Here is an 11,779-nt window from a genome sequence, read left to right as displayed (position 1 = left end):
CTAATTATTTTTTCATTTCCTGATACTAGAGAAAAGACAAATTATCAATAAGCACAAATAAAAGTTTAAGAACCTGATAGTTTATTTCTTCACACAAATACATCCACCTGTTGGTGATATTTAGCAATAACATGTGCTAAAAGCATCATAATGCTTCTATATTCTCTGTTCTCTGCTTCAGAGACATCCCAATGTGTCCAAAAGAGTAGAGGATACAGAGCCTGGAGCAACAGTTGTTTCAACAGTTAGGAAGAGATCCTCCCTGAGAAACCATGGCTAAAAGCTGAGAAAGTTACTTGGTGGATGCTCCATAATTAATTTACCTTTGCTACTTGCCCTGTGCACTCAGAAGAGAGAACTGTACTTAGAGCTGAAGAAAAAGGGAGGAAACAAAGAAATCCAGGCACATTTACTTTGAGCATTCCAATGTTAAGTTCCAGAAGCCCACAAGTGCTGGGGTAACATCAATATTTTCCCTTCTCAAGCTAGTACATGGCATTATACCAGGTGAGAAGGGAACGTCTGTCAGGCGTGACCTCCCTGAATCCAAAATATCCCCATTTTTGCACAGTGAGAACAGAGCATCCGTTCTACCTCTCAATCAGATGTGAGGGAAGAGATGGAGATACCAGTGCCTAAGCAAAGAGGCTCCTTCTTTTCAAGGTAAACTGCAGAGGGACCAAGAATTTTATCTATTCTCACACACAAGTGCCTCAGGGACGAGTGGGCTCATGGCTTCTCTGGACCTGAACACTCCATTTCCAGCATATCTAAACCAAATCAACACTGGGATTGCCCGGCTTGGGCGGTGGATGCCTCCTGAAGACATCTGCAAATGTTTGCCTGCTTGTAGGAGGGGGAGAAAGAGGAAGTAACAGACTGAGAAGAGCCTCCTTTCATGGTCCCCCTACACCTTGGATACACTTGTGGATAGCAAGACCAGCTATCCACAGTCTCCAAGGCTAATTGCTTTGAAGGAGCTGGGTGGGTGGAACCGTTGTCTTCAAGTCCAATCTCTTTTTCCTGCTGAAACTGAAAAGAGTTATGCCAAATATAACAATGGTTTTGCAATATGGGTAAATGTCTTCCAAACGGAAATGAGTAAGTCTTATAACATGACAGCTAGGCACTAAAGCAATGAATATGAAATAAGCATGATATCCAGAGGGCATGCAGACTGTGTAACCATGACAGAATACTATATATAACCAATAGAAAACATATATAAACCCCACCTTGTAGTGAGATGGCACATCCTGTGAAGAGCTGCAGCCTTGCAATGAAGAACGGACAGCAAAAAAGTTGGTCTTACATTTCTACTTAAAAATACTGAGGCAAGTCTTCAAATCCCAAGGGTTGGAATACATACCTCTTTTCTCACGAGACTCTTTAATTTCTTCACAAAGTTGTTCCAAGTCTTTATCCATTTCTTCCTTCACTATGGCATGGGCACCATCTCTCAGAGCACAAGCTTTGTCTCTAATGAGACAATCTGAAAGTTGACAGTCAGAACTGAGTGTTTGCCACTAGCTAAGTGAAATCCTTGATTTGGATCACATGGAAAAGATGGACTCTTTTCCCAAAGAGGTTTTGCAAGCTATTTCAGTGAATAGTTTTGGCAGAAGAACATAAAAGTTAATAATCAAGGCAGAGGCACTACATCTTTATTAGCACCGATTGCACATAATTTCATCTCTAAATAATTTAACACTACACCAGTTTTTAAAGTGGCAAGAAATGCTCTCTGTGGATGTTTCAAGGGAGCTAATCCCAAGGCCATTGTAAAGAGACAACTCTTCTCAATCTATGCATTTTAAATGTTGTCTAAAGGAGGGATAAAGAGCTATCCTCACCTCCAGCTTCTCTATCTGGCTTGTATTCTAAGGCACTGCTACAGATTAGATCAAGATCTTTCAGAAAATCTCCTGCAGTTATATATTGGTGCAAGTCAATTTTAGAGAGAATTGTTGAAAAGTCCATTGGCTGTTTAATAACTGTGATATAATCAGGTACCTACAAATTAAATAGATGGGTTCAGAGGTTTTATTAGACTTACACAGTATCTACCCACATTATTTTAATAAATTCAAATAAATGACTTCTTAAAAACCCTGAATATTAGTGACATTATGAGCAGATAGTGGAATTAACCACTTAGCTGCTTGAAAAAGGAAGGGCTCTTTCAAAGGGCTTTGAAGAGACACACTGGAAGGGAGAAGAAAAGCAGCAGGAAGCTGGGGAGTGTGTGTGGGACAGCGAAAGGAACAGACATGCAGAGCAGGATTTGCTTCCTTCAGCTTCAGAACATCGCAGTAAATACATTGGATTGAGCCACCCGAGCCAGGCTCTGCTCTGGGCAGCAGGAAATCCGCTGCCGGAATTGCCCTTTGGAAGCAGCTGCTCTAGGCATCTCCCTTAGGAGGAGATACCTGGAGCAGAGGTAATTATGTCTTTACTGGGAGCGTGAGAGGAGCCTCAAGGCTAGTTTAGGTGAGGACACCTCTATTTGTTTAGACTATTCACATGTCAAGAGCCTGGAAGGGAAAGACGAGGGATGCCCAGAGGAACAGGGCCCATGTTGATACACAGCTGTATTAAAATTGCAACTAACTCTGAAGTATATGCCCCCATCTTAACAGGCTAGTTCAGTAAATTAAATGAGAAAAAGAGGGACTTGGAAGTTTGGGGGGAAGATGAAACCACATGTCATTTATGGCTGATCCTGTACTGGGGAGCCAGAGACAAAATGGCAGGCGGAATCTTGAATTTTTTTTCAAACATCTGCTCTTCTCCTGTTCCCAGAGGAACCACTGACAGCCAACAAACACGTGGTGAGAGCTTTAGGCTTTATTCAAACAGCCCCAAAGAAATCTGACTGTTTATTTCAGAGTTGTAGCATACCTACATATCAAAGTCTTTCCCCAGGCAAACTCTGGTGGTAGCTGGTCTGACTTTCTAGAAGGAAACCAGGGCTTTCAGTGACTACTCAAAAAAGAACATTGAAGAGCCTCAGGGAGTCAGCAAAATGAAATGCAAAACACTTTTTGCTCCTCCAAAAAGAAATCCTTTTAGTGCAGTGCTAAAGATAAGCCTTTCGCTAGAGCACACCAACACTGGGCACTTAAAAATACACCCAGACAGTACAGTATTACAGACCCAGAGCAGTTTACCTCATCTGCATCAACAGGGTTTGTGAAGGCCTTGAAACGTCCATCAGTAGCAAGTCTGAGAGTAACATCCCTTAAGAAAACGCTAAGTGCACCAAGGGACTCCTCCTCCTGCTCCTCTGCCCCTTGCGTTTCTCCCCATGGTGGTTCCCGAGGTTCAGGCGGCGGCGCCACCGGCAGCACTTCCAGGACCTGCCGAGCTTAAGGGAACCAGAAAAGTTTATTCCATCGGCAGCACTCAAATAGGAGCACACACGGAGTTACTGATAGGAAACCCACTACCAAAACAAATACTGTAAGGCTGTTAACATACAGTTAGCAAATTTTTATCTATAGAATAGGCTCACCTGCTTTCTTTCTAGATGCAGGAGGTTTAGCAGCTTGACTTAAAATTAAGTCCTCAAAAAAGTTGCTTCTCTCTTCCTTAGCAGGCTACGGGATATCGAAAACTTCTCCATAATCTTCAATAAACAACTCCTGTATCTATGGCATGAGAAGACATTTCAGGTACAAGATCACTACGTCAAAAAGAGGATTTTTTAAATTAAGCTTAATAATGATCTGAAAATAATAATAATAACAATAATGTTATCTTCCTGGTGATCAAAGGCTAGATTTCTTTAGGTCAGGATGGCAAATAAAATATCTTCTTTGAGGAAAAGCTCTAGAATTTAAGTTCAGGGAATGGACAAGCACAGGATGCACTGACAGAGTGATGACATCCCCCACCTTTGAGGTCTCCTGCTGAAGTGGAAGCGAGTCCCTTGACTCACAAAACAACCGAGACAAACGTTCTCAGCGCTGCTTTGTGTCTAAGCAAATCTACATGATTCAGAAGGGTGCCCTAGTAATAAAAGGATCCATTTTCTTGAGGGAGGACAGTATTCGTATACTTAAAGGATTCATAAAATTAAACTGAATAGAAGAATTGGGAAAAGTGTTGATAGAAATACCTCATGTTGGAGATCCATGTATGATACGTTTGCTGTTGCAAGCACCAAAACCGGAGCAAATTCTGGAATGTTGTCTAATAACATTGTAAAGGTAGTTTTCAATGTAATGTCAGCTGTTTCCCACCGTACATCGATCTGTGGAATATAAATTATACTCGGTGCTGTCCTCTGAGCTTCTCGGTTAAACTAGTAAAATGAAAGCTTTGGTAAGAGCAATGAACCAGGGACCACAGGCTGCTCATAAATAACTACACATCAAACTGGCCTAATAAAATAGAAGTGCATAAAGGCAACATACCAATAAAAAAACAAACAAACAAAAAAAAAACCTCACCATGCAAAACTTATTAATAGTAGAGTAAAATTTCTGATTTGACTCAAAAATTGATAGAGCTACACAGACAGAGATCCAGATTGCTGCCTGATTGCAAGACTGCTTACATGTAAGTTAACTTCTAAAGAGTCGCACGACTCAATAGAACATCTGTGCTTACGTGTCCATCTCTCATCAAAGGTCAAAATGTTATAATACAGTAACGAAGTACAGTAAAAGCAGACCACCTCCATTAACAATTTCACTTACCTCACTTGAGCAGTTTACAGATAGTCAGTGAATCTCATGAGATTAAAGAAAGAAGGAAAAAAAAATACCTGTGCACCTATTTCCTCTGATGATGAGGCACTAGCAAGCAGAACTGGCAGGTCCAGGGTATAAACCGGAAACTTTTCCAGGGCGTGTATGACTGCGGGGGCCAAGTGGGAGCTTTGCCCACGGTCTGGCTCTCCAGAGAGCAAGAACCTTGGCCTGTGACACGTTGGCTGGTGAGAAGCATTTCTGGAACAAAATTAGAAAATAGCAAGTTTAAAACACATTGTGATGAATAAAGACATAAATGCTAATTTGCTCTGTTTCAAGTTTCTCTTGAGAGAAGACACAAGCAGCATAATCTCTTTCCAAAGACACAGCAAGCTGAAGATTCTGAACCTAAAAGGGGACAGGCATTTACCTCTCGAAGTCAAGGAAGTTTTTCTTCTGTCGACAAGTCTTTTCAGGAAAAGTCTCCTCATCTTCAAAGGCTGAAAGTGACTCCTCATCACTTCAGATGAAATTGCTTTGTAAAGTAGCGTTCATATCATCTCAAAACAAGAAGGGTTTGTTAACTTGCCTGGATAGTCTGCATGTCTCACTCTAATACAGCTTCCAAAGCAGCCCCCAAACCCACTTATCTCTCTTTCTCCCTTGGATGGGCTCACACTAAATGCTATTTTTTGAAGACTTGATCCTACCACAGGTCTAATGAGATTGCACAAGGCTCTACAAACCTCACCTAAGTCTTATGTTTTGCAAAAGTTATATTTCTTTATTGGCAAAAAGTCCTTTTTTTTGCCCCAAGAACAAAGAAATGTGATTATTAGCAACAACTCCTGTACTTGCTAGACACCCACACAACCCACCAGGCTGTGTGTCTGGAATCTGTGTCCCACAGTAAAAGTATGGGAATTAAGTGAATGTGATGGCCACCAACGGCTCTTTGTCTCAAGACTCCTAAGCCAGATGTGTTGTGTAGATCAACACATCTTCTGTATAAAGATCCTCCAAGATCACTCGGGGAGGAGAAGGCAGAAGCGGAGAACAGAGAGGGGAAGCAATTATGGATCACCTAGCATCTCTGCTTGTATTTGTTGTGGCTTTCTGCCTGTTCTACCAATAAAAATGAACCTAGCAAGTCTCCAGGTAGAAAAGCCAGCAGGATGTTGCCAGGAAATGTGATGCATGTGATCTCACACATCGCCCAGTGTGATCCACAAATGCTTCAATTCATATGAGGTGAAATGATGATAGCTAAAACAACAAGTAGTTTTAACCAGCTGTACATGTTATGGTCCTACCTTGCTGCTGGTCCTTCTTTAGGACAAGTTCTGCGTGGGGAAATACTCTCTGCAGGACTCGTAAAATTCTCTGAGAAGTCTTATTAAGCAGTGGTTTAAAAATGGATGATAATGCTTGTCCGGGCAAAGCCGCAGACCTCTGTGAAGCTGGTACAATTCTTTCCATAGCCATGAAAAAATATTTTGCTGTTATTTTAATTGAAGAGACATCTAGCTGCAGTTTCTCAGGGCTTCTGTATATCTGAGGGTAGCAGCGCCGCAAAGCACGGAAGGCGGCTTCAGCACATGCGGACTTGATATCAGCACCACAGTATCCTAATAAAACAAAACATCAAATGGAGCATTATGTCAGGCTCTGGCAACACAGAAAGGTCAAGGTGCCAAAGTGCAACATGCGAAGATTTTGCATGCAGGTTAAAACAGTCTAATAGGAAATGTGAAAAGTGTTGCTGCACTACAGAGGTTTTGTTAGCCACCCTGCACACTTACAAACCAGCCAGACTTTTCTCCTGAACCTTCTAAGCAAAACTTTTCTCCCGAGGTAGTTGCCCCAAAAGCCACTCACTGTTTGGAGAGACAGAAAGTAAAGCAATAAGTGGATGGAAGTGTCTCACTCTGATGGCTCAGAGGACATGCAGCTGGCTCCCTGGCTAGTTGTGCAGTGAGGTGCAAGAGCCTGGTTCCTCCCTGCCGTGTGCCACGAGCTGAAACTCCTGCAGACTCAGTCACATGCAGGAACTCGCTTCATTTTTGAACTTACCAGCAGATTTTTCAGCCAGCTCATCAAGGAACGTGTCACGTGGTTTAGGGGTCCAGTTTCGTGTGTGAAGCTTGAAAAATCTCTTTTCTAGCCTAGAAACAAAGCGCTTGCATTATAGTTTGTCTTGAGTCAAAAGGCAGAGGCAGAACCCCTAGTATTAATAGATTAAGGCAAGTGATACTCCCTTTTTAAAGCACCACACACCAGGTCTTCTATCATGCCAAGGCTTTTGCTTAAATTTTGAACCTGCATATACTCAAGATTTTATACTTTTTAAATAATTTATTTTTACTACTGAAAAAAACCAAAAAAACAAACAAACAAAAAAAACCTCAGCAATGTCCAAATGTTTGAAGCACAAAAAATATATTGATGCCTCAGTGTAATATCCTCCCCTAGACAGCTGAATTAGAGTTTTGTAAAGGTGTGTTACCTTGGGGGCTGAATTTTGAATTTCTCAAAGATTTCTGGATAAAGCAGCGGAAAAATCACCATCTCTTTTAACACTGCAACGTGCTCAGAAAGACCACCCACACCAAACCGGACCTAAAGATCAAGTCAACAGAATAAGTTGAATAAGTTTACACCTTAAAGAAAGCTGCAGCCTACAGAAGGTTCCATCAGAAACCCTGGAAAAATCCCTCTAACACAACGAGTTAAAATCACTAATGGCCCTGTCCATTTGCATGGCACTGGCATCAGCCAGACTTGCTCTCATGCTTGTTCAAGCCTCGTGAACCCCCTTTCAGTCGTCTTTCCAAACGTTAATGGGAAGACACTTTATTGGAATTATAAAGAAAGTCTCCTTCTAACTGAAGGGAAAGCTGGAAGACTTTTATTTTTAAGCGTTGGAAAGCAAATGTGTGTAACAAAAGACAGGCATTTCAGAAACATCTGCTTGAAAACATATTTGTTAAATACTTAATACAACAAATGATATTAAAAGATATTAAGTACCAAAAATGCTTTTTCTGTATTTTTAACTTCATGCTAGAGTGGGTTTTGTTCTAAATAAGCTAAAGAAGCAGGCCAAAAAAAATCCCCATGGCAGCTGGCCATTATTATCATTATCATTATTATTATTAATAATTACTTTTTCTAATTATTTCCTTTTAATTTTTATTATTTTTGTTCTTCTTTCAGGGGTGTCCTGCAGCCCTCGGTGCGAGTGATGTTGAGGGCAAGAAAGCGTGCGTGTGGGTGCAGGGGAAGAACCACACACCTGGGGGGGAAATCCGGGCTCCTTTTATGTCCCTGTTCTTTCTACATTCCTGCGTCGCAGCTTAAGTGTCGTGTGTTCTTTCCCAGCCACCTCAGGCCCAAAAATCATCCACAGCGGCCACTGGGGATTAATATTAATATTAATATTATTTCTTATTATTATTTCCTCTTATTACTTCTTATTGTTATTATTTCTTCTTTTTATTATTATTATTTTCCTTTTTCTACCCACCCCAAATCCCTCCCGGTCCCCCCCTCCCCTTCGCCCCGCCCGTGTTTCCATGGCGACCATAAAGGGCATTGCGCAACCGGCTCCACTGTGTCCATGGCGACCGCAGGGGGGGCAACCGCCTCCCGGTGCCGCGTGCCCGCCCCCCCACCCCAGGAGGACTCCCTCCCTCCCCCGCCCCGCCCGCGGCTGCCGAGAGGGCGCTTGCGCAGTGGGCAGGAGCCGCAGTGCCCGCCCCCGCGCACGCGCAGTGCCCTTCCGCCATGAGGCGCCGCCAGCGCAGCCGGGAGCCGAAAAGCGGCCGCGAAAGACGGCCGAAAAACGGCCGAAAAACGGCCAAAAGCACGAGGATAAGGAAAGCTGACGAGGCCCCGCCAGGGGACGAGGGGATCTGCCGTGGCATTTTGGCGGAAAAGAACCATCCTGATCTAGTAAAGTGATGGTGTGTGTGGGGGGGGGGTGCGGACCCAGGGCCGGACCGGTGGGAAAAGAAGTACCACGGCTAACGTGGGGAAGAGCGAGTGCGTGTGTCTGCAGAGATGAAAGCTGCGGTGTCAGGGCAGGTTTTGATACAATCCCGAGAGCGAGATTAAAACACAAATTGGTCAAATGTGAAAAAAGCTTTTAAGTTTTATTCTCATACGTGCAATAGGCCAGGGCGAAAAAGAAGGGAAAAGGAAGGAAAAGGGAAGCAAGCGGGAGAGATGCAGCAGGATTGTAGTTGCCACCACCCCCAGTGCAGCTGAGTGTCGCTGGCTGCGCTTGGGTGCGGGCACAGGTGCCTGGGTGCAGGCGCTGTCCCGCAGCCCTCGGAGCAAGGGATGTTGACGGCCAGAAAGCGTGCGTGTGGGTGCAGGGGATGAACCACACACCTGGGGGGGAAATAGCACACAGTGGCGGAGGGGGGGAAATCCATGCTGCTTTTATGTCTCCATTCTTGCAGAGTCTGCCCCTTTCTGCATGCTCTGGTGCTCCTCTTCCTCCAGCTCCAGTGCCAGCGCTGCTCCATAGACGCTGCAGAGCATCGTTTGAGCCTCGTGCTGATGGAGATAGAACACCTGGAGCTGATGCCACAGTCCTCCCAGAAGCAGGATCCCAAGGTAAAAAAGTCGTAAATCAGATGGAGATAAGAGATCCCGGTCTTCCCGGAGACAGGATGCAGAGGCCAAGGAGTCGTAAATTGTGTGGAGATATCCCAGTCCTTGCAGAGACGGGATGTCAAGGCGTCAAGTGTCTAGAGATAAGACACGTGGAGCTGATAGATGGGAGGCCTGGGTCAAGAAGTCCTAAAGGGTAGAGCAACAACGTGGAGCCCACCACGATGCAGGGCTCAAAGCAGAGCCCCGAGCGGAGCCCGGCCTGTGGGCAGGCAGGCGGCAGCCGTGCCAGGGCGCTGCCTGAGGAGCCCTCCTTGGCAGCCAGCAAGGCCGAGGCCGCACGGTGCTCTCTGCCACCGGGCTCATCCGTGCCAGGAGGAGCCCAGCACAGCAGCAGCCTTCCTCACGGCGGCCCCCTGGCCCCTGCCACTGCTGTCACCCCCCGGCAAGTACGGAACATTCCAGAGGGGCAGTTATCGCCACGGGAACACCGATGCTCCCCAGGGTTCCGTGGAGCAGTGGCCCCAGCGCTGGCCACGCAGCAGCAAGGCCAGGTGAGCAGCAGGTCTGCGCAGCACCAGGGCCACTCGTGGTGCCCACAGGGTGCGGGGCAGCTGCGGGGCTCCGGGGCAGCCTGCGCGACGCCTCCCAAGGGAGGCCCCAAAGCCGCCGCGCCCCCCTCGGCGCTCTCACCGCTGCCCTTGCCCTGTTCTCTGCTACGCTTGGCACTGGGCTCCCCGCGTCCCTGCCAGAGGGGCTGCCGGGGGAAGGAGGCTGCTGCGGGCAGGCCCGGCACTGCCTGCTCCGGGCCCCACCGCTCGGCACAGAGAGACCCTTGGCACAGAGAGCCCTGCTCTCAGGGCTGCGAATGCCAATGGCTCCTTGGCCCTTGCAGGCCATTGGCCCCTTCACCCTGGCTGCTGCCAGCAAGTGCTGGGCCCAGAGACGCCGTCCTGAACCTGGTATGGAAAAGTTTCTTTTTTGATTTTTCAAGTAGAGTTTTTTGTTGCTTATGTTCTTCTTAATGTTCTTGTTATTGTTAAGGAGATTGTTCTTATTTGTATTTTTGTTGTTCTCTTTTATATTCTTTTCATGCTTTTGGTTTCAATCTATATTTTGAGGTCAGGAAAGGCCCATTCTGAGGTCACGGGAGGCCCATTGTGAGGTCGTCCATTCTGAGGTCATCCATTGTGAGGTCACAAGAGGCCCATTGTGAGGTGTCCATTATGAGGTAATCCTTTGTGAGGTAATGAGAGACCCATTGTGAGGTCGTCCATTGCAAGGTCACGAGAGACCCATTGTGAGGTAATCCATTGTGAGGTCACAAGAGAACCATTCTGAGGTCATCCACTGTGAGGTCCTTAGCAACCCATTGTGGGGTCGTCCATTGTGATGTCGTCAATTGTGATGTCATCCATTGTGAGGTCATGAAAGGCCCATTGTGAGGTCGTCCATTGGGAGGTCACAAGAGTCCCATTGTGACATCGTCCATTGTGAGGTCGTCCATTGTGAGGTGACTAGAGGCCCATTGTGAGGTCGTCCGTTGTGAGGTAATGGGAAGCCCATTGTGAGGTCGTCCATTGGGAGGTCACGAGAGGGCCATTCTAAGCTCATCCATTGTGAGGTCATGAAAGGCGCATTGTGAGGTCATTCATTTTGAGGTCATCCATTCTAAGGTACCGAGAGGCCCATTGTGAGGTCATCCATTGTGATGTAATCCATTGTGAGATCATCCATTGTGATGTCATTAGAGGCCCATTGTGAGATGATCCATTGTGAGTTCGTCCATTGTGAGGTCATTCATTGTGAGGTCTTCCATTGTGAGGTCACAAGAGTCCCATGTGAGGTCATCCAGTGTGAGGTCTTCCATTGTGAGGTCATCCATTGTGATGTCATTAGAGTCCCATTGTGCAGTCATCTATTGTGAGGTCATCCATTGTGAGGTCTTCCATTGTGAGGTCACAAGCGTCCCATTGTGCAGTCATCTATTGTGAGGTCATCCATTGTGAGGTCTTCCATTGTGAGGTCACAAGAGTCCCATTGTGAGGTCATCCATTGTGATGTCGTCCATTGTGAGGTCATCCATTGTGATGTCATTAGAGGCCCATTGTGATGTCGTCCATTGTGAGATCATCCATTGTGAGGTCTTCCATTGTGAGGTCATCCATTGTGACGTCGTCCATTGTGAGGTCATCCATTGTGATGTCATTAGAGGCCCATTGTGATGTCGTCCATTGTGAGGTCATCCATTGTGATGTCATCCATTTTTATTTCGTCAATTGTGAGGTCATCCATTGTGAGGTCACAAGAGTCCCATTGTGAGGTCAACCATTGTGATGTCATCCATTGTGAGGTCACAAGATTCCCATTGTGAAGTCATCCATTGTGATGTCATTAGAGGCCCATTGTGAGGTCGGCCATTCTGACCTCATGCATTGTGAGGTCTTCCATTGCGAAGTCAC

General features: G+C 45.7%; 1 pseudogene; it reads right to left on the bottom strand.

Moving 5' to 3' along the window:
* Positions 1-1,853: 1,853 nt before the first annotated feature.
* Positions 1,854-8,318, bottom strand: LOC148592674 (ATPase family AAA domain-containing protein 2-like; annotated as a pseudogene).
* Positions 8,319-11,779: the final 3,461 nt, after the last annotated feature.

The sequence above is a fragment of the Tinamus guttatus genome, unplaced genomic scaffold (genome assembly GCF_059628265.1).
Source record: "Tinamus guttatus ecotype Peru unplaced genomic scaffold, ASM5962826v1 Tinamus_guttatus_pri_ptg000546l, whole genome shotgun sequence".
NCBI classification, from domain to species: domain Eukaryota; kingdom Metazoa; phylum Chordata; class Aves; order Tinamiformes; family Tinamidae; genus Tinamus; species Tinamus guttatus.
The sequence above is the reverse complement of the archived record's forward strand: the minus strand, read 5'-3'. Positions and strand labels throughout refer to the sequence as shown.